Genomic DNA, 23733 nt, shown 5'->3' with positions numbered 1-23733 from the left:
AAAGACCATAGCAATCTAAGATTCTTTTCTAAGATATTAGATAAGAATGAAGGGATATATACATCTCAAGCTCTAGGATTACCTTGAGGCTACTTGCTGCCTTCTTATAGTTTTCCCTATGTAGAGACCCTAACAGAATCAGCAAATTGTTTTGGCCATAACTCTCTGATAAAAACTCAGAATATGGTCATATAGCCAGTCAAAAGAACTGGAAGACATCTAGTCTACAAGCCTCGCGGGTAGAATAGGCAAAAACGTCTGTATATAGCTACAAACGTGCCATCTTTAGAAACGCGTTGCTTTTCCACATTTTTAGTATGCATGAACTCTTAATATGTAAAAGTACTCTAAATATGACCTCTTATCATCTAAATTTGAATTTTTATTTTTGGAGCTTTTCCCTTCAAAAAACTTTTAATCTTGTACTTTCATGCCTGGAAGTTCTTCCAATCCAATTTTTCACCTACAATTTGTACTGGATTATCTGGCATATTTGCTCAATGCAAATGTACCTTCTGCACACGTCCAAATCTGTAAATGAGCCTTCCTCAGCTCAACCACACTCTAATGAGTATTCCAGATACTCCAAAGTAGTCAACAAACTTCACTTTTGATGTAGAAAATCAAACTGATTGCATCTAACATGAACTGGCACACGCAGTCCAAGGTACCCTGTTTTGGCGTGCTTTCCAAGGCTTCAAATTGCAATGTAGTGGTTCAATCAAGTGTGGATAACTTGCGCTGACACCTAAACAAGCTCAATGTTACATATCAACACCAACCAAGATGTGTATATACCAATTTTGTCAAACCCCCTTCTCTCTGTTTTGAGAAAAACCAGTAGTAAAATGGCTCTAATTTCTTCAATGCTTGTCCAAATTGAGAGACCAGGCATTCATTAGCTTAGCAATGATGTCCACTAACTCCATGTAAAAGGAATTAGACCAATTATTTAAGATGAGAGAGTAATTAGCTGATTAATCACACTCTATTTCACTAATCACAGTAGATAGCCTGTTTAATCAGCTCATTTCCAACTCCATAAGGCATAATTTCTCAAACCAATCATGTAGCTTCCTTCTCAAGTGTATGTACCACACAATTGCTAAGCCAATTTTGGAAGTTATCAATCACAAGAGTTGATTTGTGGCCTCCACTTAGCAAAAATATCAAAAAATGCTGTGTTTCTGCTGTAGGATCTGCGCCGCCTGCTCCTAAGGGGATTTGGAAGGTTTGTAGTGATAATTAAAATGCTCTTTCACAAAATCTTAGAATAAGATTTGCACAATTGGATAGGATGGAAATCACTTCGATGTTTGTGCATTCCTCTTGGGAGCCAATAATGATTTTGAGCCTATATCACTCTACTTTTTATAGTAGCCTTTTATAATATGTGCCTTGTTTCCCATAATAATAAAACTTCATGTTATTTGCATTTTAATTTCTTTGCCAACTATCTTGATCTCTATGGCCCCTTGCCTCTAGAGTCATCTTATATATACATGATCATAGAGTAGACATAACACTATTATAAGGAGTTAATTCATGGAACCTATATATTTCCACAGTTTCTATTACTTATAGGTTGGAGTTAGTCCATGGAATATATATTCCTACATTTTCCACTTCTATGAATTCTCCTAGATGGGTTTAGATTAGGATGCCTATCTAAATCCAAGCGATTCGTAGCCTACTTTACACATATGTGGGTGAATTTGTACATGCGTGGAAGTATTGTTTTTATTGTCTTGATGATATGAGTTTCGTATAGTTGTTTATATTTTAAATCAATTAGCTTAGCTGATGTAAGTACAGATCATTGGATTGGATAATGAAGGTAAGCTGGTGGTGGTCAGGAATATTTTGAGATGATCGATTTTAAATGTCGACAAATAATATTGAATTTTGTGACAATAATTGCCATTAATTCATTTGGGCATCATCGATATTTATTAATGATGTATATATTATTTGGGATATGTGAAAGCTCCCTTGTGCATATTTGATGTTTTAAGATATGCACACTTTTACATGGTTTTAGACTCACATATTTTTGAAGTCATTTAGCTTGCACACTAAAGAAAACTATTTTTAAAGCGAGCTAATTTTGAAGCAAGCTGTTTTTAAAGTGAGCTAATTTTGAAGAAAGATATTCTTGAAGAAGTCGACATATTTGTAAAGCACACTATTTTGATCCCCAAAAGGTATCTCAAGAAATATATTTAAGTACACCAAGAGAAGCATGGGCTCACTCTTATGTAGGAGAAAATTGGACCTAATCTTGTGAGTAATTATTTATTCTATTTATGCTTGGTATTTAATATTGTTGTAATCATTTATTTGGGTTCATGTCAACATCCCATAGTAGTGGTATCAGAGCCAAGAGTGATTACAAATATTTCAAAATGATTTCTTCCCTTTCTTTTCTTTTCTGTGTGCACTGCTACCACCTAGTGTTTTAAAAAAATCCTCTCTTTTCTATGCACTACCTGCATTGCTGGCTCCTTCTAATCATCTTTTAAGACTAACATATTTTTGACTTTCTTTTTGTTAGAATAATTAGTCCCTTTCATGAGACTAATCCTACTCCTCAAAATCTATGACAACCATCCGAGATCCTACATCTCATGGCTGAATATTTGTGCACCTTGCATATATTTCTACATGCAACCCACATCTAGGTGTTACTCAACATCTTCCAAGATAAAAAAGAGGATGAATGGTCAAAAACATGGATGAATGATGTCGTGAAACATGTTTCTTCATGATCTCCATAGGCAACACTTGCATGTATCTGCATAAGATTTAGTTTTGTCAACTGATGGAAGAACATGGAATTATTCATGGATATAAAATTAAAGACGACACCACCATATAACGGGAACACTTTCTCTCTCACTTATGTTTCCTTCAATCCCTCCTACCTCATGAAAATATCTTTGTCATGATGGAAACACATGTCTTTAGAGGATTGTAGAATTACACTCTTATTTGTCGCCCACAGCCAATAACAGATGATAACATTTTGCTCCAACTTTCTGTTCACATGTTCCTCTAACATCAAACTAATTTATAATACTTTGTCATTCCTTTGTGGAATATATTTTTATATTGTTAACCTTTTCCATTACTCATTTAGACAAAAAAAGTAATGTTTATCATGTGATATTTGGTCAAGTATAAAGGAGAGCCCATTGAAGATTCTCAATGGCTATTTGATTATACCCTCGTTGCCTATCCATCCTTGATTGCATCTTAAAGGGATACTAGCCCATATAATTCATGGAATATATATTCCCATGTTTTCTATTATTTATGGATTGGAGTTAATCCACGGAATGTATATTCTCACATTTTTCACTTTTCATGAATTCTCCTAGATGGGTTTAGATTAGAATGCCTTTCTAAATCCGGGGGATCATAGCTTACTTTAAGTGTACAAGTATGAATCCATACATGCTTGGGAGTATTGGTTGTATCGTCTTGATGATATAAGTTTTGTATGGTTGTTTATATTTTTAATCAATTAATTTATTAATTGAGTGGCTTAGTTGATGTAAGTGCAGATCATTGGATTGGATAATGGAGGTGATCTGGTGGGGGTTAGGAATATTTTGAGATGACTAATTATAAATGTCAATAAATAATATTCAGTATTGTGACAATAAATGCCATTAATTCCTTTTTGGCACCATCCATATTTATTAGGGATATATATATTATTTGGGGCATGTGAAAGCTCCCTTGTTTATATTTGATTTTTCAAGGTATGTACACTTTTACATAGTTTTAGACTCACATCTATTTTTGAAGTAGTTTAGCTTGCATGCTCAAGAAAGATATTTTGAAAGCAAGCTACTTTTAAGGCAAGCTACTTTTAAAGCAAGATACTTTTAAGGCAAGCTACTTTTAAGGCAAGCTATTCTTGAAGAAGTCAACATTTTTGTAAAGAACATTATTTTGAGCCCCAAAAGCTGTCTCAAGAAATATATTTAAGTACACCAAAAGGAAACATGGGCTCACTCTTGTGTTTGCAAAATTGGACCTAATCTTATGTCTTGAGTAGTTATTTATTCTATTTATACTTGGTATTTAATATATTATCTTCAGTAATTACTTATTCTATTTATGCTTGGTATTTAGTTGCAATCATTTTTTGGGTTCATGTCAACCTCCCACAACAAACACATCTCACCAAGGTGTCCTAAGCCTCCTTAGGTGTTTGTGCATATTATATATACATAATCATAGAGTTTGTCACACTGATAGACAATAAGTATGACACCTTTTTGGTTCTTTTATGCCATTGTTTATAAACGTGCACCTATTGTGGGGTGAAATTTTCTTCAATAATCTCTGACTTATTTTTATCATCTATGATAAAATCTCAATATTCTTTTCCCATAAGGAAATTGGTCATCTTGAACTTCTATGCTTGAAAGTTATTCTTGTATAGCTTCTCACTCACAATCTAGGATAGATTGTCATACATGACCTGCAACAACTTACCAAATAGTGCTTGTAAATACTTTTACACTTATAACAATATTTGTATTCCTCAACGTAGCGATATCGTAAACTTGTTATTGTATATGGAATAATCACATAAATATACACCCACTTACTACCTGCAAATCTCAAATTCTTTGCATAGGCTATTCTCCTACAACCCAATTTCTATCGTAATTTTGTCCTCCAACCAGTAACTTTATCTTCCTCCTTCACCTAGGAGGATGCCTCAATTTGATCTCCTACAAGCAAATCTATATCATAACTTTGTCCTCAAACCAGTAGCTTTATCTTCTTCCTTCACCTAGGAGGATGCATCAATCTAAAATTATGACTTCCATGTCTTCTTATAGCCCTCACAACTACCCAAAGGTATTTCTCCAAAATCATAGAGGGAAAGAGATGAAATTACCCTTACGCATTTATTTCTTCCTTTGTTTGTCTCTTAATCTCTTCACACGAACTAATGATCCCATGAAGAGAATGCAAGGGAGAGCAAGAGCTTGAGCTCCAAACACACACACACAAGAGTAGAAAAGCACACAAGAGATATGGATGGCTGAATTTTCTTCTATTCTCTTCTCTTCTCTATAACCATAAGGTAAAGAGATAAGAACATATACTATATGGGAAATTACTCTCTTGCTATAGCTTACAAAGGTTAGTTCATAGTGTGAACCCTACTATATAAGATAGCACCATAACTATGCCATAACTCTAGTATTACAAAGTGTTTATCACACAACCACTAAGCGGCATATTGCCCATAATGTCATCAATCATGCTAGTGGCATCATTGTAGAAGCTATCACACCCAAGTGGGTCATTAATGCATCACTAGCTGAGCTCGATATCTCAATAGAGAGGGGAGCCTTCTTTCAAATGTTAACCATAATATAGTATTTACTTTCATTAAATATCTCTTTATTTATTTTTATTTAAGTACAAAATCTCCTTTTCTTTCATGAAGCTCCATCGAGCAACTTGACCCATTGATGGGACTTAAGCACTTGATAGGCCCTATTGCCTTATGATAGAGGCTTATAATAGATTGTCATTGACCAAGGATATCAATCCCCAAAATCTTTTTCTCTGTAGTGTATGCATGAGTCATTTTTCTCGATGCAAGTTGTGGGTGTTGATATATCACTTCATACCTTTGGAGCCTAGCTTTTGTTTCTGCAAGAAAGACATGCATAGTAATGCATGATCAAATACACTATCCCCTCTATCTCCCACTCCACCCTTATGCATACTAACTAGTATGGCTATAAGCGATTATCATTACATGTACTAGCTCTTAATCCCTACATATCATTAGTAACATTTAAGATACTTAATAATAATGGATAGAAAGAAAAAGAAGATTTGAAGAAGAAGCTTCTATTAATATTGTTATTATTTTTCTTTTCTATTTCTTCTACTCTTATGAATCCTTAACCCTAAATAACCACAAATTCTTAACTCTAAGTAACCACAAATCCTTAACCCTAAGGAACCACAAATACAGTGCATAATCAATAAGATTAAAGGGATAAAGAAGAGTAATAAAATATAACAAAAATCGCATTTTGTAATTAACACAAGCACACAAAGATAATATTGTAGAAGATGACAAAATGCATGAAAGGGAGTATCATTATTTGCTTAGGTAAACTCTACGTGATTTCCCCTAGTATTGGTTATGAGAAATGTTGACAAACTACAAACCCAAACAATATCCACTATTGTAATGATAATATTACTATATAAACTACCATTATATGGAGGAAGACAAAAAAACATTGATACAAACATTGTGTGAGATACAAAAGTAGACAAATTAAAAGTGGAGAAAAAAAACCTCTTCTTGAGATTTAAAGGACAAAATGTGTGAACAAACTCACATACTAAGCAATCATTAGGAAAACAAGGAAAAAGCAATCATGTGTAGGAGAGGAGGAAAATGCATAGGATGAGATCTACCTTGCCTGAGTGTAATGGATTAGCTTCACCTTGCTTGTGTGGGATAGCTTACATGCCTATGCAATGCAAGAAAAAAAAACATTTTAACTTTCATGAGAGTCCCATTGAAGCTCTTGCTCTATAATGGTGTTTTTAACGACGTCTATTAGCATTCTTGGGGGCGTCACTCTTAAGAAAATCCCATATCATATGCCTATAGAGGGGGTGCTGAAGAACAAGTTTGTAAATTCATGGTTTTTAGGATTGTACACCTCATTTTTAGTATGTATATATTCCTTTCAATTGAGAATTTTATGCCCCTATTGTAAGTCAAATACACTCGCGAACTGATAAATAGGACACATGGTGTAAATGAGAAATTGTAATTGGATCTAATTTTAAATTGGTCTCTAGTATCATACATTTTTTTCAATGATCCACTTGGGGTTGGCATTGCTTCACATGTCACGACTCTTATACAAACTCAAATTGTATTTGACAAGAGTTTATATTGAGTGCATACAATGATTGTCTTGTTTTTAAAGTACAAGTCACATTAGCTACGAATTGATATGCTTGCTATTCCCTTCTAGTTGCAGCCACATGCACATTGACTTAGCTCTTTATAGTATTAGGATAACCTATGTAAAATGGAATCTAGGTGATTTACCTACAAAGTTTGCCTCCCCGTTTCTTGCACCCACCTCTCTCTCTCTCTAGGTTTAAAAAATTTCAATCAAAATTGAAGTTTTAATTTTTGTGTACATGGACCCACCATCTTGTGCATGTCACCAACCAAATGGAGTCCCCAACATCTAAGCATGTCCCTTTTTCCCCGGCCAAGCAAGGTTGCATAAACTTGTGCATGTGGTTTTAGGTCTCTTCCACCCGTGTCCATCTTAAATCACCTCTTGTGCATGTGTGGTTCCAACTACTCCTAGGGAAATCTCGATACTCCTAGAAATTCCACTCATGTCTAAGCCTCTTCCTTCCATGTCCAACTTAAATCACCTCTTGTGCATGTTGTTCCAACTACTCCTAGGGAACTCTTGGTCACTTCTAGGCATTCCACTCATGCCCACATGAAATTTCCACTTGTGTAGATTTGAATCACTCAAAGGCACCTCATGCTCCCTACCATCCATTTTGTCCATGTTCACCCCTCGATGGAGTTAACTAGAAACATGTAAGGTATCATGTGATTTCAATAGAATGAACTTGTAATAAGTTTTTTTTAATACAAAAGGGGGCTTTCAAGTTGAAGAAAGAAACAAATTGTACGTTTGGTAGAAAAATGGGTAGTTTTATTGCCTACAATTTTACATAAAGAATGTATAAATTATCATATTTTACATATACAAGAATTTTAAAGTACCTCTTGAAGTCACATGATGAAACTCCCATGAGGGCACCCACATAAATTAACCTCCAATGCGCATGATTCTTGCTACTCAACTTGCCCTTTAAGCCCATGCATACAAGAGAGAGCCTACACTACATGTGATTTTGATGACTCATACGAGCCTTCTCATTCCTTTACATTTGATTCTAGCTACTTACAGAAAGGCATGCTTTACATGTGATTCTAGCTACTTTAGCGCCTGCTTTACGTGTGATTCTAGCTACTCATCATAATAGAAGCCTTCACATTCCTTCCATCCCACCAAAGATTGCCTCTCGTGTTGTTGGTATATGTATGTATGTATACATACATACATATATGTACATATATACATACATACATACATACATACATACATACAAACATACATACATACATACACACACACACATACACACACACACACACACACACACACATATATATGCTTACATATACATACATACATACATATATATACATGTATATTTACATACATATATAATGTATGTATGTATATGTATATGTATATGCATATGTATAACTATATACATACATACATACATACATACATACATATATATACCTATTATATATGTGCCTTTTTATATATAAGCATATATATCTATATATATGCCTATATATATATATAGGTATACATATGTAGGCACATTGTGTGTGTGTGGGTATAACTATATGTATGTATATACACAGACACTTATACATACACACACATATACATCTAGGTATATATTATATACCAATGTGTGTGTGTCTGTGTGTGTGTTTGTGTGTGTATGTTTGAGATACACCATTGGCTATGGATGAGACAAGAAAAGCTTATTTTTTAGCATAAAAAGGAATTTGCACAATGTGAGATATTGACATAAGGGATTTTTTGAATCGCCTATTTTTGAATATGCGAACAAGATTCCTTGGGGTGAAATGGGAAAATGTTTTAGATGTTTGGAAGATATCCTTCCAGACTACAAGAAAATGCTCTTTTATTCACCAGGGCAAGATATTGAGCTATATGGACAATATGGCTAAATCATAATTATGAGGTGTTTGTACAACTTGGGATCGACAAGTATATATACTTCTATTGATCATTACATCAATTATGCATGATAGTTTTGATTTGTAGTAGAGTGATCACTAAAACTATGAAGTGTTTTTCAATTGTTGTTAGATGTACTTTAATGAGCCTCTCACTTTGGGGATTCTTTAAATATAAGATAAAATAGGGGTTTCACAAAAATGTGTGTGTGTGTGTGTGTGTGTGTGTGTATAGGTATATATAATATATGTATCTACATATATTACATACCTACATACACACACACACACACAATGTGTGCATGCGTGCATGCGTGTGTGTGTGTGTGTGTGTGTGCGTGTGTGTGTGTAGCGATTTCAGGTGCACATACACATGGGGGGATGGGCCTAGGTACATGGAGGCTTAGGGTCATTCATACATGGGGCACATGGGTGTAAGGAGTATAAAAGGCATATGTCTTGTGTATTTAGTATCTTCACATTTTACCCTCTTATTACCTTTTTGACATATTATAGATTGTCACCTTTCTTGGAGCTTATGACCCAAGCTTTCATGGTTGATTCATCATGGAAAAATTTCCATGTTAAAGTAATACTCCCTATGATGAGTGGGGCATATGTGAACTATGAGTGAAGTTTCCTAATATCTCACTAGATCCCTTTCTTATACTCGTATCAAAGATTTGATTAGATCCTTGCTTGGGGAGTGATCTTTGTTGATTATGGATTAAGAATAGAATTAATTAGTGTAATTTCCTAAACTCTCCCACTAGATCCCTTAATTACATTGGTATGAGAGCTTTGATTAGATCCTTGATTGGGGAGTCATCTTTGTTGACTATGGATTAGCAATAGAATTAATCATTTTTAGATACATGCTAATCGCAACTTTTAGATAGCCCTAATCTACACTATTTCTTATCTATCTTCTTGATTAGAGTTCTTTTTACCATAAACCTTGATTTTGGTCACTTTATAAACCCTGATTTTTGCATAGTATTATAGCAAACCCTAGAACCTACAATTTCTTGGTCACTTTATAAACCCTGATTTTTGCATAGTATTATAGCAAACCCTAGAACCAACAATTTCTTGAAAATCTTAAAGGATTCTTATTTTAGTGAGAGGTTTATTAAAGAACTTTTCTCTTGTGTAAATCTTGGTGGAAAAAGATTAGTAAATGCTTGCTATATGCAAGTCTTTAGAGAATCTTTTTAAGTATCTTGTTCAAGAAAGTGTGCAGAGTTGAAATCTTGGAGTGCTGATTGCAAATCTTGATGAAGAAAGTGTGTAGAGTTGAAATCTTGGAGTGCTTATTGCAAATCTTGATGAAGAAAGTGCGCAGAATTGAAATCATGTGCAAATCAACTTTCTAGCATGGGTTTGGATTGCAATACATTAAGTGCTTAATCTTTCAACCTTTTTAAGTTCTTGGTTGATTTTCTTGTAAAGAATTCTTACTCTACAAAGAGAGGCTATAAAGAAAGGTTGAAAGGGGACAAAACAAGTGGACAACAAGGATGTCCATTAGATTATACAAGTTAGAGGCTTAATCAAGGTGATTAGTGGTAAATATTGCATCACTTAGTGATTAAGGATAATTTAGATAAATTCTTAATAAAGAAAGGAGATTAATAGCATGAGGTTAATCTGAATCTTATCAAGATTCACTCAAACTATCAATATTAAGGTGCAACAAGAGGATTAAGGCTCAATAATATAGTAACAATAGATTAACAAGATTACTTCGTTGATTTCCCTACAAAAAAGTGATTGAAAATCTTCTTAGTGGTGGGGGAGCAAAAACTACTTTTGTAAAAAGATTCCTCTCTCCAGCTTTTGAGGTGTGCAGGTGTAAGAACATCCCCTTCTGATATGTGAAGCATGCCAAACCTGGTAAGCATGCCAAACATGCTTTCCCACATGAAAATCATGTCAGTGCAAGTCCATTGAATGTCATACATTCAGATGTATGGGGACCGACCAAGACTGCTTTCCCACATGAAAATCATGTCAGTGCAAGTCCATTGAATGTCATACATTCAGATGTATGGGGACCGACCAAGATTGCAAAAATTACAGGTTGCAGCTATGTTACATTCATTGATGACCACACTAGGAAAGTGGGTTTATTTCATGAAGGAGAAAAGTGAGGTGTTTGCTCACTTTCAAAGATTTAAAGCCTTCGTCGAGAAGGAAAAAGGCATGCAAATAAAATTCTAAGATCAGATAGTGGGGGAGAATATTTCTCCAATGAGTTCAACGATTTCCTGAGAAACCAGAGAATCAAGAGGCAGTTTACGTGCAGGTATACTCCTCACATAATGGTGTTGCAAAAAGGAAAAATAGGCACATTGTAGAAGTGGCACGTGCCTTGATGGCTGAAAAGAATATGCCACATTACTATTGTGTACATTATGAATAGGACACCCACTGCAGCTGTTCATGCTATGACTCCTGAGCAAGTTTACATGCATAAGACCGGATGTGTCTCACTTAAAAGTGTTTGGGTGTATTGCATATGTACATGTTCCTGATGAAGTGAGAGCAAATTTAGATCCAAAGGCATAGAAATGCATCTTCATTAGTTATGCTACGGAGCAAAAAGATTATAGATGCTATAACTCTACCACTCATGAGATGCGAGTAAGCAGAGACGCTCTCTTCGATGAGATGAGTAACTAGTATGCACTAGTAGTGAAGGCAATAGAAGATGAAGATGTAAGAAGTGCTGATGTTGCACCACATGTAGAGCAGCACAATCATAGGTGCTAAGTGGACTTGGGGAGTCCTCGAGTAGTGGATCTAATGTTAGCCCATGGTCAGGCAGGTTGAGGAATGATGCAGGTACACACGTATCATGAAAAGGGAAAGAGAAGGTAGATCAAATTTTTGTGCCTGATTTGTCAGCGGATCACTCATATGTGGATGGTGACTCTAGTGGCTCTGAGCAGAGCCTTGATAAGGATCTTGTCCTTCCGTCTGTGGGGGTTACTCCTGGTGTAAGGAGAGCTAGGGCTATTTTGAGGACATCTGGCAGTGATCTAGGTGTACGCAGGTCTTAGATACCCTGTTGACAGGTTGAGGTATGATGGGTATACAACCCATCATTATGCTTACATGGTAAACGCAATATAGGAGGTTGAGCCCACTTGCTTTGAGTAGGCAATTGGAAATAAGAAATGGGAAGATGTCATGGATGAAGAGATGGCAGCATTGGATGCAAATAAAGTGGGTGGAAAAGGGATTTAGGGATGGCCCAGCCCTAGCCCTTGGGTGGTGAACCCTATATAAAGGGCAGGAGGCTTCACTTTTTGAAACACAACACAACACAAGTGACACAACACTTGAGGGTGAAGGTTAAGCCAACTTTGGAGTGGCTGAAATAGAAGGTAATAGAAGCTTTCTATACATCTTGTGTTCTTGCTCTCTCTCATATATGTTGCTCTATCTTGCCATCAACTATTGCTTCCGTTGTGCATACTCCCCATTATTTTGACATGGTATCAGAGCCTTGCAAAGGCTAAGTTCCCCTTCAATCCCCTTTTCTTTCTCTCTCACTATGATAAGTCTTTGACATCCTCATCAAGAAGGACAGTGGTAGAAGAAGGTGAGAAGCAAAAAGGCATCAAGAAAAGGAAGGCAACAAAAGAGCATTATCAAAGAGGAGATTCCATCATCATCAACAAGTTATTGAAGCTTGTAAGAAGAAGAAGAAGACAACCATTATTGGCAAGAAGAAGAAGAAGAAGAGGAAGAGGAAAAAGAAAAAAAAACATTGTAAGTTCTATCCATGCGTTTTTTTTCTATCTGTGTTTTTCATTCGATGATTCTCTTTGAAGCGTTAGAGCAGTGAAGAAGGGATAGGGAGCAATGAAGAACAGGTAGGGGAGTGAGCTTCTAAGCTGTCTTCTTATCTCCACAACAAAAGGAGAACGAAGCAAGTCATCAAAAAAATGCAGCCCAGCATTTTCGTTGGTTGCTCTCTGTCAGCGTTTTTCCGTCAGCGTTGTCCGTCTATCGCTCGTTGCTATTTTGATCATCAGCTAGTATGGTTGCTATGAAAGGTGAGAAGTACTCCTTCTACAATTTTAGGCTTGGCTTCAACGGCAGAAGCAAAAATCGATGCATCATCGGCGTGTTGAGATATCGAGCTCATCTAGTGAGGCAGTGGACACTGATGACCTGCCTGGGGGATAGGCCCCACACTTACACCACTGGCATGGTTGGTGAGATCATGGGTGATATGCGGCCAGTGGGATGACAGGTTGTGTGATAGCCATTCTAGAGACTGGCATAGTTATAGCGCCAGCTCATTTAGTTGGGTTCACACTATAGAGAACCCTAATATGTATTTGGTTGAGTACCTTTCTTATTGTGTGTACTCTTATCTTTGTATATGGTGTGTTGAGTGTTGTGTGAAGAAGAAGAAGAAGATTTTCAGCCTCTCACCTTGTGTGTTCTCTATTAGGGTTTTGTGAGTGTGTGTGTGCTTGCAAGAGCTCAAGCTCTCTTCTCCCCTGCATCTTTTCATGGTATCAGAGCCTAGTTCATGCTAAGGGCTGAGCTACAAGCAAGAGAAGCACAAGAAGCGGTACGAGGGTAAGAGCTTCAACTACTCTTCTCTATTTGTGTTGGTGACTACACCCTTGTCGGGAGCTCTATAGGAGGCACTGGCAAACGATCTCTGATTGAGGAGCTTTCTTCATGGGAGTAAAGCTATAGGGCAACTATTGGACGAGTTTTTCAGGCCAAAAACACGTTTCGGGCACGTTACGACCTTCGTTTTTCAGAAGGCAGGCGATTTCAAGCACTGCGGGTAAGTCATCGATTCTCTGCAAAACTCTATTTTAAGAACTGCAGGAAGACAGATTAGTTGTGCAAACATTGTGTGTGCTGCAAGGAGGTCAACAGTTGCCATTGGGTGTATGTATGCACATTGAGGTCACTGATTGTGACATTTGAGTGTAGTACAGTACCGCTATAGAAAATACAGCAGTTTGTGTAGGAAAAACCAGAGTGCTGTTTCTAGCAAGATGTCAAATGATGGCATAAACCAGATTGTTGTGCTGAGAAACTTGATAAGAACAACTTCCATGCTTGGAGGTTCAGGTTGACGAATTTCCTGATGGGAAAGGGTTATTAGGACTACATAGAATGTGAGCATGAAGAGGCATCGGAGATACCGGAGATCAATCTGACTGCTGCAGATGTGAAAGAGTTCAAGGATTGGAACCAAGGAGCCAGAAAAGTTATGTATTGGCTCTCTATCAATATACAGGACACCATGATTGGGCACATTCAGGATGCCAAGTCCAACAAGGAGGCATGGGACACCTTGGTAAAACTTGTTGAGATTCAAGCTCGATGTTAGTGTGAGCCAGCTACGCTATGTGCTGGCATGTTAGGTAGGAACATATGTGAGACATAAATGACTGTGTCCAGCTAGTCATAGTGTGTGGACATTAGCTAGGGTTAGTAGTGTGTGGACACAACTCATAGTGTGTTGTGTGTATTATGGATTAGGGCTTTATGCATTGTGTGAGAAGGGAGATGGCTTCCCTCTATGGTTAGGGTTTGTAATATACATTAGGGTTTGCTCCTGTGTGTGTCTCCTCTCCCTCTACCTATCTTTCAACATGGTATCCGAGCCTTGTGCTGTCTATTAGGGTTTATGAGTGAGTGAGAGAAGAGGGAGAAGAAGCTGTGAAGAAAAGCTGTGAAGCTTGCCATTGAAGCTGTGAAGCTTGGAGCACACCGATTACTATCAAATTCTAAGAGCTTGGCCTACCGAGTAAGGTCTTCTAAACATCCTTGAGTGGATTGCAGGTGATTCAGGCAGAAACAAAGCAAATTAGGGCAACCCAAAGTAAAAGAAAATTCTAGTTTTTTGGAAGCTTTCCATTGAAGCTTGGAAGCGGTGATGTATGGTGGAAATAGATGTAAATCTGGCAAATACACATGTATCTGACAAGGAGGACTGTACTGGCAACTCATGTACAAGCCCTACAGTGATTTTGGAGCAATTTCGATGCATTTGAATGAGTGAAAATTTTTGGTTTTTGAGCTCTCACAAAACAGAGAAAAGAAAGTCAAAATTTGATGCATTTGGAGCATGTTTTTGGCAAAAATCAAAGCATTGATTGGTTCCACAGTTGCCTATGTGTGTTGGGGACTTAATCCCATTTAACATTATAATCACTCCTAAATCCCCCTACAGCAGGCGGTGCATTCTGGACAGAGAAACAGGGAAGATTTTTGATATTTTTGTTATGAGGAGGTCAAATTTCACTTGGGTGCTTGATTAATTCCACAATTGACTTAGCAATTAGTTGCTACACACACTTGAGAAGGAGGCTACATGATTGGATTGATCAATTATCATCAATTGAGCTGGAAATGAGCTGATTCAACAGGCTGTCTACTGGTTGCAGAGAAACAGAGTGAGTTTAATCAATCAATTATCATCAATTGAGCTGATTCAACAGGCTGTCTACTGGTTGCAGAGAAACAGAGTGAGTTTAATCGATCAATTACTCTTTGGTCTTAAACAATTGGACTAATTCCTTTTACATGGAGTTAGTGGACATCATTGCTAAGCTAATGAATGCCTGGTTGCTCAATTTGGACAAGGATTGAAGAAATTAGAGCAAAATTACTATTGGTTTTTCTGATTTTTCTCAGAACATAGAAGGGGGTTTGACAAAATTGATATGTACACATGTCGGATGGTGTTGATATTCAACATTCAGGTTGTTTAGGTGTCAATGCAAGTTTTCCATACTTGATTGAACCACTACATTACAATTTGGAGCCTTGGAAAACGCATCAAATCAGGGTATCTTGGACTGTGTGAGCCAGTTCATTTTGGATGCATACAGGTTGATTTTGTACATCAAATTTGAAGATTGTTGGCTACTTTGGAGTACCTGGAACACTCATTGGAGTGTGGTTGAGCTGAGGAAGGCTCGTTTACAGATTTGGAATTGTGCGGAAGGTGCACATTGAGCAAATATGTTGGATAATCCAGTACAGATTGTTGGTGAAAAGCTAGATAGGAAGAACTTCTAGGCATGGAAGTACAAGATCAAAAGTTTTTTGAAGGGAAAAGGTTTTTGGAATCTCATTACAGGTGCTAAGCTAGAGCCGGAACTACCCCAACAACCTACACAGCAAGCAGGTTATAGGTCATAGGCAATGGTCAGAAAGAGCATTCAAAGTGTTGCATTATCTATCTATATGTATTTCGGATGCTATGCTCATACACATACATGATGCTGAGAATCCCAAGGATGCATGAGATACATTGGTAAAGTTGTTTGATACAGACACGAGTGCTTGCAAGTCTCAGTTACAACAACAGATACATAATGTGAAGTGGAATAGAAGGAGCATTCATGATTATGTGCAAGAGATAAAGAAGTTTGCAGATGCATTGGCAACAATAAATGCCCCCATGCCTGATGATGATTTGGTAGACATTACCTTGCGTGGTCTTGGCAAGGAATATAAATCTTTTGATACATCCATCTCAGTTCGAAGTACAGGTTTACCAAACTTTGATGAGTTGGTTTCACTCTTGCTTGTTGAGGAAATCAAACTCAGTGATTCCTTTCTGGATGCATCTACTAGCCATGATGATAATGGCAGAAATCAGGCTTTCTATTCCCAAAGAGGATCTAGAGGCAGGGGGAGATTCGCATCACGTGGCCGTGGTAATGGTTGTGGATGGCAGGATAGGTCACCACAACAGAATTTTCAGCCTTCATATGGTGCTAGAGGTGGTCGTGGATATACACCTCAGAGAGGCAGAGGTAATCCTCGTTGGTAGAGGACGTTGGCAAGGCCAACAAACATCTATGCAAGATGTGGAATACCATTACTATGGGAAATTTGGTCATATGGCACGTGATTGTTTCCGCAAACAGAATGATTTGAGAGGGGGTAGAGCACAACGTGGTGGACATTATGATGGACATTATGCACAACATGGTGGGAATTATGCATCACGCAGTAATGATGGCAGCGCAAATCACTTGTTTGCCATGAAACATGTTGTGGGATCTATGATGACAAATACTGAAAATGATGACACTTGGTATATAGACTCTGGAGCATCAAACCATATGTCATGGTGAATGGTTTGAGCATATGAAGCCTATGGATGTGAAAGGCTATGTGGAAACAGGAGATAATACTCAACATGCCATTACACATGTTGTGGAAGTGTACCATTGGTTATGCACAATGGTCAAACAAAATCTATGTCAGATGTATTGTATGTGCCTTTTATCACAAAAAGCTTGGCCTCAGTTGGTCAAATGGTGGAACAGGGATTACAGGTTCGTTTCAACGAGCATGGTTGCTTCGTTGAGGATTTCAAACATGGATGTAGAGTCATTGCTAAAGGCAAGAAAGAAGGCAAGTTGTTTAAGCTGGATGCTGGGATTCTTGAGTTAAAATCAGCCATGTTCTCTAAAAGCAGAAATGTGGTACAGGACATTGATATGTGGCATAAGAGGATTGGACATGTCAATATACAAAGGTTAAAGAACATGCAGGCAAGAGGCATTGTTAGTGGGCTACCTAGATTCAAGTATGATGGGAATATGCATGTTTGTGAAGCCTGTCAGTTTGGAAAGCAGGCAAGGTTGCGGTTTCCTAGAGAAGGCAACATGAGTAGCAGGCCACTTGAGATAGTACATAGTGATGTATGGGGTCCTCCACAAAACCCATCTATTAAAGGCAGTTTATATTATGTGACATTCATTGATGATTTCAGCAGAATGACATGGATATAGTTTCTCAGAGAGAAAAGTGAAGTGTTGGAAAAGTTTATGGATTTCAAAGCTTTTGCAGAGAAGCAATATGGTTCTTGGATTAAGTGTTTGAGGACAGATGGAGGAGGTGAATACACATCAAATGCTTTTGAGCATTTCTTGCAAAAGCATGGCATAAGAAGGCAATTGACTTGTAGGTATACACCTCAGCAAAGTGGTGTGGCTGAGAGAAAGAATAGAGTCATATGTGAAGTGGCTAGGGCAATGCTTAATGAAAAGAGCATGCCAGATTACTATTGGGCAGAAGCATGTGCTACTGCAGTGTATATACTGAATAAAACACCTATAGCAGCCATACATGGAAGTACGCCAGAGATGCGGCTTACAGGTTGTAGGCCAGACATTGGACACCTCAATGTTTTTGGATGCATAGCTTATGTATATGTGCCTGACGAAAGAAGAAGGAAGTTGGATCCTAAGGCAGAAAAGTGTGTATTTAATTGCCCATGTTGGAGATGTGCCATTGTCTATGCAGGATGGCAAAGTAAAGTACCTTGCAGATGTACTTCATGTTCCGAACATAACAAAGAATCTGGTTTCAGTTGGCTAGACGATTGAGCAGGGTTTGCAGGTTTGGTTTAACCCTGATGGTTGTTATGTTGAAGACTTTAAAGACAAGTGCAGGTTGGTTGCAAAAGGCAACAGAGTGGGCAGAATGTTTACATTGAATGTCAATGTCTCCTGCCAAGACCTTCTCTCTGACAAAATGGTAGTGGACCTCTATATGCTTTGTACGAGCATGAAAAACTGGGTTCCTGTCCAACTGTATACTGCTAATGTTGTCACAGAAAATGACAACTTGTCTACCCACTGATAGACCCAAATCTGCAAGTAGCTTTCTCAACCAAGCTACCTCACATGCTGCCATAGCAGCACCTCTGTACTCGGCCTCTGTACTGGGGATAGAGCAACTGTAGGCTGCTTCTTGCTGCTCCAAGTCACAACAGCACTCCCCAAATAAAACATGAAGCCACTAGTAGATCTTCTATTTGAGATACTACCAGCCCAATCAGCATCTGTGTACACATGTACACATATCTCTGTCCCAGTTTCATAAAATAGTCCACAATGCAAAGTAGAGCTCACATACCTCAGTATACATCTCAATGCATCCAAATGTGGCTTTCGAGGAACCTGCATAAATTGACTCACCAACCCAACAGCATAGCTCAAATCTGGTATGGTGATCGTCATGTAGATCAAGCTTCCTACTATGCGCCTATACATAGTAGGATCCTCCAAAATGTGGCCTGGTGATTGTCATGTAGATCAAGCTTCCTACTATGCACCTATACACAGTAGGATCCTCCAAAATCTCTCCTGAATCTGCACTCAACTTGCCATTCTGATCCAATGGCACTGAGATAGGCTTACAGCCTTTCATACCATACTTGGACAACATGTCTAAGCCATACTGTCTCTGTCTCTGCAGTATTCTAATACCATGTGGTGACCTAATCACCTCATCACCTAATCACCTAATCACCTAATCACCTCAATGCCCAAGAAATATCTGAGCTCCCCTAGATTCTTCATCTCAAACTTCTGTCTAAGAAAGATCTTTACATCAAAGATCTCTGTATCATGGTCCCCCGTAATGATCAAAGATCTCTGTATCATGGTCCCCCGTAATGATCAAGTCATTTACATAGATGACAACAAGTACAACCCCTCTATGACTGTGTCTCACATACAGCAAGAAATTTGCATTGGCTACATGAAAGCCAATAGTGACAAGATATTCAGAAATCTTGTCAGACCATGCTCTTGGTGCTTGTTTTGAGCCATACAAGGCTTTCTTCAACCTGCACACATGCTCGGGGTGACTCACATCCTCATAACCAGGTGGCTGCACTATATACACCTCTTCCCATGCAAGAATGCATTCTTTACATCCATCTGATGTAAAGACCATTGCTTTGATGCAGCCACTGTTATTACAACTCTCACTATTGCCATCTTGGCAACTGGGCTGAAAGTTTCCTCATAATCAATGCCGTATGTCTGCGCATATCCTTTGGCTACCAATCTAGCCTTGTATCTGTTTATGCTTCCATCACTGTTATGTTTTACTTTGTACACCCACTTGCATCCAATGGCTTTCTTTCCTTCAGGCAATTGCACTAAATCCCAAGTCTCATTTCCATATCCTTTGGCTACCAATCTAGCCTTGTACCTGTTTATGCTTCCATCATTGTTATGTTTTACTTTGTACACCCACTTGCATCCAATGGCTTTCTTGCCTTCAGGCAATTGCACTAAATCCCAAGTCTCATTTCCATATAGTGCATCCATCTCCTCATCCATAGCTTTCTCCCAACACACATTTCCAATAGCCTCATCAATGCATGTGGGCTCTACAACCTGCACAACCTTTGCCATGTATGCATAGTGATGTGCCACAAAACCATCATAGGTATACCTCTGCATAGGATTCTTCACTCTCCCAGATCTTTGTAGCTTTGCATTCATAGCTTCCATAGCCTTCTTTACACCAAGTGTTCTCATAGCTAGTATCCCAAGCTCCTTCATCAAGGCTCATCTCTGAGCCACTAGACTCTCCATCAACATGAGAATGCTCTGCAAAAATGTCAGGCATACTAAGGGGCTCAATCACTTTCTCTTTTCCTTTACGTGATGTACTAATCACATTTGCAGGACTGGTATTATGACGTAGCCTGCCACTCCATGGTCTATCAACTGAACCACTAGATGAGGACTCTCCTGGTCCACTCAAAGACTGTGATTGCTGACTTGTATTCTGTGCAACTACATTTCCAAAGCTCAGCCAAGAAAAATGCAACTCAGAACCCAGTCTCGTCAATGGACTGCGAACGATGAGAATAGCAAGTAGCGTATAGCAAAATGCAGGTCGCGTTTTTTTCAACCAATCAAAAATGCCATTTTCAAAGGTTCGTTAACGAAATGTAATCGCCGTCCGACCGTCTCAAAAGCTGCCAGCGTTGTCCGTTTGAGTTGCCATCACCATTCACCGCTTCTGACTGTCATCGTCCACCCAACAGTAGCAACGTGTAATGCTTTTGCAGATCATCGAGAGAGCATCGCTGACTTCTACATTGTTTCCATGAAAAAAAAACGTTACCTGCTAAGGTTTCCAAAACCTTAGTTATTTTATTAAAGTTTTTTTTTTCAAGTTATAGAGAAATGTGGTTCACTCCCAATTCTAGCAAACATGCTTCACTCCTCAACTAGAAGAGTTGCTTATCATGTGAGGAACTTCCAAAATTCTCCTCAACCTTAGTAACATCTTTGGTACCATCTCTTCCATAGTGGTTTCGTACACCATCCTTGTTGCTCCTTCGCTTTGATGAAACCATCTTCTTGCAAAATACAATCTTCAAGTTGGATTTGGATGTATCATTCTTCATTACGTTGGCTTCATTGGGTGCATCTTCGTGCTTCTCTAATCTTTTCTCATGGTAGACACGCTTCATGCATACATGTCTCCTTCCAATCATGCTAGATTCCTTACTCCAGCTGTGCCACATAAACTAACACAAGGCTGCCACCCATGTTTGAATAGCTTATGCATGTGCTTCTCAATATGCTTCTGCTTCCACCTTTCACTTCATCATGATGCATAAATACATACACCAATGTGGACATTGATTTAGGAGAGGTCTTATCACTTGTTTATCAACACAAGGGCAGTGTCCAACTCCATTACAATATAGTAGATGACTTCCATGCATGTGAGTTCATAAAAAAAAATTTAGGATCGGGTTTCATGCTTGATGCACCGAATTTTTCTTGGTTTCAAAAATTGTGCATGCCTTGCACTTTCCAAGTGAGAATGGCAAAAATAATTTCTTCCTCCGCTTGCCTCAAGCTTGAAAGAGATGAGGGAAAAAATCTTTGTGTGCTCGGTTGAAAACAATTGGAAACCTTAGACTGAAAGGTTTAAAGAAAACCTTGTAAAAAAGGTTTATAAGAGCACCCTGAGAAAGGTTTTCCAATGAGTTCTCTGAATTCTTGCAAAAGAATGGCATTCAGAGACAATTTACATGTAGATACACTCTGCAGCAAAATGGGGTTGTTAAGCGAAAAAACAGGCACATTGTAGAGATAGCACGAGCATTGATGGCTGAGAAGAATATTTCCAGAGCTATTAGACTGAGGTTGTTTCTATAGCAGTTCATGAACAAGACTCCTACTGCAGCCAAACATGATGTAACACTAGAGGAGAAGTTTACTGGCAAGAAACCTGATTTGTCTCACTTAAAAGTTTTTGGATGTATTGCATATGAGTTGCGTACTAAGCTAGGTTCAAAGGCAAAACAAATTGTGTTTATCAGGTATTACCTTGAGCAAAAGGGATATAGATGCTATAATCCTACTACATGTGAATTGAGGGTAAGCAGGGACGTTGTATTTGATGAGATGAGCAGCTGGTATGCTACTGAAAAGATGCTGTTGGGACTGATGTAAGTGGAAACGTGGTTGCACAGAATGCAGTCAGCAATCACAGTAAGCTAGGTTCAAAGGCAAAACAAATTGTGTTTATCAGGTATTACCTTGAGCAAAAGGGATATAGATGCTATAATCCTACTACATGTGAATTGAGGGTAAGCAGGGACGTTGTATTTGATGAGATGAGTAGCTGGTATGCTACTGAAAAGATGCTGTTGGGACTGATGTAAGTGGAAATGTGGTTGCACAGAATGCAGTCAGCAATCACAGTCAGTGAGTGGACCGGGAGAGTTCTCATCCAGTGGTTCTGTTGATAGACCATGGAGTGGCACGCTGCATCATAATACCAATCGTGGAAATGTAGTTGGTACATCACATAAAGGTAAAGAGAAAGTGGTTGAGCCCCTTGGTATGCCTGACATTTCTGCAGGGCATTCTCTTGTTGATGGAGAGTCTAGTGGCTCGGAGATAAGCCTTGATGAGGAGCTTTGGGACTCCAACAATGAGGACACCTAGTGTGAAGAAGGCTATGCAAGCCATGAATGCAAAGTTATGAAGATTTGGAAGAGTCAAAAACCCTGTGCAAAGGTTGACTTATGATGGTTATGTGGCACATCATTATACTTATATGGAAAAAGTTGTTTAGGTTGTAGAACCCACATATTTTGATGAGGCTATTGAAATTTTGTGTTGGGAGAAAGCTATGGATAAGGAGATGGATGCATTGTATGGAAATGAGACTTGGGATTTGGTGCCATTGCTTGAAGGCAAGAAAGATATTGGTTGTTGTAAGTGGGTGTATAAGGTGAAACATAACAGTGATGGTAGCATAAGTAGGTACAAGGCTAGATTGGTAACCAAAGGATATGCACAGACACATGGGATTGATTATGAGGAGACATTTGTCTCGTTTGCAAAGATGGCAAATGTGAGAGTTGTCATTGTGGTGGCTGCAGCTAAAGGTTGGTTTTTACATTAGATGGATGTAAAAAATGTGTTCTTGCATGGTGACTTGCAAGAAGTGTATATGGATCAACCACCTGGTTTTGAGGATACAGGTTACCCAAAGTATATATGTAAGCTTCGTAAGGGTTTGTATGGGCTGAAGCAATCCCCATGAGCATGGCATGACAAGATTGCCGAGTATCTTGTCACTATTGGTTTTCATATGGCAGATGCGGATCACTCTTTGTATATGTGTGCAAGAGTGATAAGGGTATTGTGATCATCACCATCTATGTAGATGATATTATTGTTGGGGGTGACAACTTGGATGAGACTGAGCATGTAAAAAGTCTTCTCAAAAGGAAGTTTGAGATGAAGGATTTAGGAGATGTGCGTTGGGAATTGAGGTCATTTGCACACCTGATGGTATTTGGTTGTTACATAGGGACAATATGTATTGGACATGTTGTCCAAGTGCGAGATGGCTGATTGTAAGTCAATCTCGATGCCATTAGATCAAAATGGCAAGTTTAGTACGGACTCTAGTTATGTATTGGAGGATACCACTATGAACATGAAGATTGTGGGGAGTTTGATCTATGTCACGATTAGCAAGCCAGATTT

The sequence above is a fragment of the Cibotium barometz genome, chromosome 38 (assembly GCF_041138505.1).
Source record: "Cibotium barometz isolate CiBa-2024 chromosome 38, ASM4113850v1, whole genome shotgun sequence".
NCBI classification, from domain to species: domain Eukaryota; kingdom Viridiplantae; phylum Streptophyta; class Polypodiopsida; order Cyatheales; family Cibotiaceae; genus Cibotium; species Cibotium barometz.
The sequence above is the reverse complement of the archived record's forward strand: the minus strand, read 5'-3'. Positions refer to the sequence as shown.